The sequence below is a fragment of the Hakea prostrata genome, chromosome 7 (genome assembly GCF_041222555.1).
Source record: "Hakea prostrata isolate BN-2017 chromosome 7, UWA_Hpros_2, whole genome shotgun sequence".
Lineage (NCBI taxonomy): Eukaryota > Viridiplantae > Streptophyta > Magnoliopsida > Proteales > Proteaceae > Hakea > Hakea prostrata.
Window position 1 is genome coordinate 7,461,385 of NC_142606.1, and position 4,987 is coordinate 7,466,371.

Here is a 4,987-nt window from a genome sequence, read left to right on the forward strand (position 1 = left end):
TAACTACGAATTGCTTATTTTAATATTCCAGTCATCTTCTGGTGGGTCCCGCTTCAGCTCTTAACTAAAAAGGACATTAGCTTTTGTTTTGACGATCGACGAACCATCCACCACGGCTAATGATCCATCCATCACGGTATGCAAATGCACCATGAATTGATTATTAAGGTTTCTCCACGACTTAGTAGTCAATCAATGGAATAGATTATGCATATGGATCATAAATTGATTAAGATTTCTCCACGACTTTCGTGCATGAATAGATTATGCATATGCACCATGAATTGATTAAGATTTCTCCATGACTTAGGCTCTTTCTTGTATCAATTCTCATTCTCTATTATGTCTATTCAAAAGAAATACGTACAATAATTCATTATTGGTAAAGAACAAAAAATAGTTTGGTGAATTTTGTCAAAGTAAATTATGAAATGAAAAATAAGTTTGGTACGTCGAAATAAAAAAAATTTTAGAAAATAATAGTAAGCAAGTGAGAAAAGAAAAAAGAAAAAAAAAGTATAGTTTTTTGTTAAAAAAATATGTATTGACTATTTTACCCTCATCTTAACTATAAAATATTAAGTAAACCTTTGCATAAATGAACATTCTCACCATAATCCATAATAGACAAAAAGTCTATTTTGGATTTTGGAGGCTTTTCTATTATTTTAAATAAAAACAAATTTAATAATAAATATCAAACAATTTAAAATAATAATAAATTATCATAATTGAGAATAATAATTGATACAAAAAAGAGCCTCAGTAATTAATCAATAGAATAGATTACGCATATCCACCATGAATTGATTAATATTTCTCCACGACTTAGTAGTCAATCAATGGAATAGATAAATTAGAGATATGGCCCATCCACAAGGCCATGGACAACATTATAAATTAGCACCCAGAGCGCAAATTTGGAAGCCACCCCAAGTTCGCAAGTCCCCAACCCAACAGCAGATCAAAACAACTTTGTACGTTTTTGCAAAGCCAAAATCATGATTGCAACCTCACCGGTACTACCATTTCCCCTGGGAAGAGATAAGTTATTATCCTGCCTCCTCCACTTCTTGGTCCTTATGCAAACCTTCATTATTGTAGCTTCTTCCTCATCATCCTTTAGAGCTTTGGCCGTTGCTCCTTCCTGTAACCCTTCCAATTGCATGTTTCATGAACCAGGAGCAAAAAAGGCTCTCCTCGAATGGAAGGCCAGTCTCACTCATCGTAACAGTTCCCAACCACTACTCCCTTCATGGACGAACATGCAAAATGGAACCAACAGCAATCCATGTGAGTGGGAGGGAATTACTTGCAATGAGGTAACTGGAGTCATCACTGAAATAGACGTCTCCAACATGGATTTACACGGTACGCTCTATCACTTTAATTTCTCGTCCTTCCCTAATCTCCAACATCTTGCCCTCGATAATAATTCAATTTTTGGTTCCATTCCGCCAACCCTTTCCAACCTTTCTCAACTCACCTACCTTGATCTTTCAAAAAATAATCTTAGTGGTTCAATCCCAGCTGTTTTGGGTACTCTAACAAACTTGAATGTTTTACATCTTGGTTATAATAATTTGGTTGGGGCAATTCCATTGGAGATGGGAAATCTGACGAACCTAGAAGAGTTTATGGTGCATGTAAACAATCTAACAAGTTCCATTCCTTCCATTCTGGGAAACTTGAAAAAACTCACTTATTTGTGGCTATTTGATAATTTGTTATCTGGATCTATTCCACCTGAAATTGGGAAGTTGGGTTCTCTCTTTCAGCTTGATTTGAGTACAAATAATTTGATAGGTTCAATACCTACTTCTTTTGGAAACTTGAGCAAGATAAACAACATGTACCTCTATTTAAATGGACTCTCTGGTCACATTCCTATGGAAATCGGGAACTTGACCAATCTCTATGACCTACAGTTGTCCTCAAACTTTCTAACCGATTCTATCCCTCCAGAAATTGGAAATTTGATATCTATTGGTCGGCTTTTTTTAAGTACAAATAATCTTATTGGCCCAATTCCTGCTTCTTTTGGAAAGATGAGCGCTCTTACATCACTTAATTTGGGGAGCAACAATCTCACTGGCTCAATTCCTGCTTCAATTGGAAACATGAGCGCACTTACTACACTTTTTTTGTCGAACAATAATCTCACTGGCCCACTTCCTGCTTCCATTGGAAACATGAGCGCTCTTATTTCACTTTGCGATCTCGTGCCCCGCTTCTATTGGAAACATGGGCGCTCTTACTACGCTTACTTTGTGGAGCAATAGTCTCACTGGCCCAATTCCTGCTTCTATTGGAAACATGAGACTTCTTACTATACTTGATTTGGGGGTCAATAATCTCACTGGCCCACTTCCTGCTTCTATTAGAAACTTAACTAGTATAAATGGTATCTTCCTTAGAGATAACCAATTCACTGGTCAAGTACCTCAAGAAATCAGCAATCTTCTGCAATTGCAATACTTATAGTTTGCATATAATTATTTTGATGGATATCTGCCACACAACATATGCAATAGAGCATCACTCATATCATTTTCAATCAATAATAACCATCTCACTGGCCCAATTCCCAAAAGCATGAGAAATTGTACAAGCCTAACGAGACTTCGGCTTGACAATAACCATCTTAAGGGAAACATTTCAGAAGTATTTGGCGTCTACCAGAATTTAAGTTACATCGATTTGAGCTACAATCAATTGTCAGGAGAAGTTTCACGAGATTGGGGGAAGTGTCTACAATTGACAAACTTAAAGATCTCAGGAAACAAAATTTCTGGTCAAATACCACCTGAGCTTGGAGACTGACCTCAACTTCAAGGGCTTGAGCTTTCTTCAAATCACCTCATAGGCCAGATTCCAAGAGAAATTGGGAGGTTAAAGTCTTTGTTCACTCTAAGATTGAACGATAACCAACTTGATGGTACTGTACCTGAGGATGTGGGATTGTTTTTCGACCTTCAAAATCTTGACTTATCAATGAACAATTTAAGGGGATTAGTTCCAAAACAACTAGGGAAATGCTCAAATCTTCTCTATTTGAATTTAAGCAAGAACAGATTCAACGGAAGCATTCCGGTTGAAATTGGTAATTTAGTTTCCCTACAGATGTTGTTGGACCTTAGCAATAACTTGTTCATTGGAGAGATTCCTCCGCAATTTGGAAGCTTGGACAAGCTAACAAACTTGAATCTCTCCCACAACAAGCTGTCTGGTTCCATTCCATCTACTTTCTCTTCAATGTTCAGTTTGACTACAATTGATGTATCTTACAATGAGTTAGAGGGTCCTCTCCCAAACAACCATGCTATTCGTAATGCTTCAAGTGAGGCTTTCATTCACAACAAAGGTTTGTGTGGCAATGTCACGGGTTTGAAACCTTGCATTTCTGCATCAACCACAAAGCAAGTCGTGAAAGTGAGCCACAAAACCTTGCGTCTTATCATCTCTCTCTTAGCAGTATTGTTGTTTCTTCTATTTGCATCTGTTGGGGCATTTTTACTCTTTAGCCGACGAATGAGATGCACAAATGTGGAGGACCCCATCACATGCCAACAACGTAGAGATGTGTTTGCAATATGGAACTATGATGGAAGGATAGCATACCAAGACATCATTGAAGCAACTGAACAATTTGACCATGAGCATTGCATTGGTGTAGGAAGCTATGGAAGTGTTTACAAAGCAGAGTTGTCATCAGGTCAATTAGTAGCTGTCAAGAAGTTCACCTCTTCTTCAGCTTCTTTGGATGATGAGCTTTCTAATCCAGAAACTTTCGAAAATGAAATTCTTGTGATGACGCAAGTGCGACATCGAAACATTGTAAAATTGTATGGCTTTTGCTCGCACGTACGTCACTCATTTTTGGTTTACGAATATGTGGAGAGAGGAAGCTTGTCTAAGATCCTAAGCACGGAGGTAGAAGCGATAGAATTGGATTGGAGTAAGAGGGTTAATATAGTCAAAGGTGTAGCCCAAGCTTTAGCTTACTTGCACCATGATTGCACGCCCCCAATCATCCATCGGGATATATCAAGCAACAATATTTTGTTGGATTCAGATTTTGAGCCTCATGTCTCAGACTTTGGTTTTAGTAGATTTCTCAAACCTAATTCATCCCATTGGACGAGTCTTGCAGGAACATATGGATATTTTGCACCAGGTTCGCTCGCTTTCTCAACATCTTGATTCATTTCAAAGGATAAAATTTTAAAGTTGACTAGTATTGTTGTCATCAGGCAAGATCCCACGACCCGTCGCGTCCTTGACCCACCGCGACCGAACCCGAATTACACAAAATATATTAGGTCGGAACATACCGACGACGCTCTTAAAATCACCATCGCATACCGATACTTTAAACCTTGGTTGTCATCATAGTTGTTGTCTTCATTTTTCTGTTTATTTAGAGAATTTCCCTCAATCTAATTTTCTTTTTGTTTTTAATTTATTTATTTCACTTGTTTTATTTGTTTTGTAGAACTAGCTTACACAATGAGGGTAACTGAAAAATGTGAGGTCTACAGTTTTGGTGTATTGACATTTGAAGTGATGATTGGAAAGCATCCAAGAGAACTCATCTCCTCTTTGCCATCGTTATTCTCTTCACCATTGCTATCTGTTGAACAAGGCATATTATTGAAGGATATGGCCGACCAACGTCTCTCACCTCCTATAAATCAAGTAGCTGAGAAATTGGCTTTGATTATGGAGTTAGCATCTTCTTGTTTGAATGAAAATCCAGAATCTCGACCAACAATGCAACATGTGTCTCGAGAGCTCTCATCTTACAGTGCTTCCTAAGGAGTTTGTATGTTGTTTAAAGCTGTTTATCCTTTTGTTTCCTTTCATGAAAATGTTACCTAGAAGGTTGTTCTTTCATCTTGCGTCTTACAAATAATCTATCCTTGGTGGTGAGCCTAGGATATTTGCATGTTTTTGTTATGTTTTGCCATGTTGTAATGTATTATGC

The 4,987-nt window shown here is 37.6% G+C and overlaps 1 pseudogene; it reads left to right on the forward strand.

The window, feature by feature from the left end:
- The first annotated feature begins 1,001 nt into the window (after positions 1 to 1,001).
- On the forward strand, positions 1,002 to 4,818 carry LOC149009375 (uncharacterized; annotated as a pseudogene).
- Positions 4,819 to 4,987: the final 169 nt, after the last annotated feature.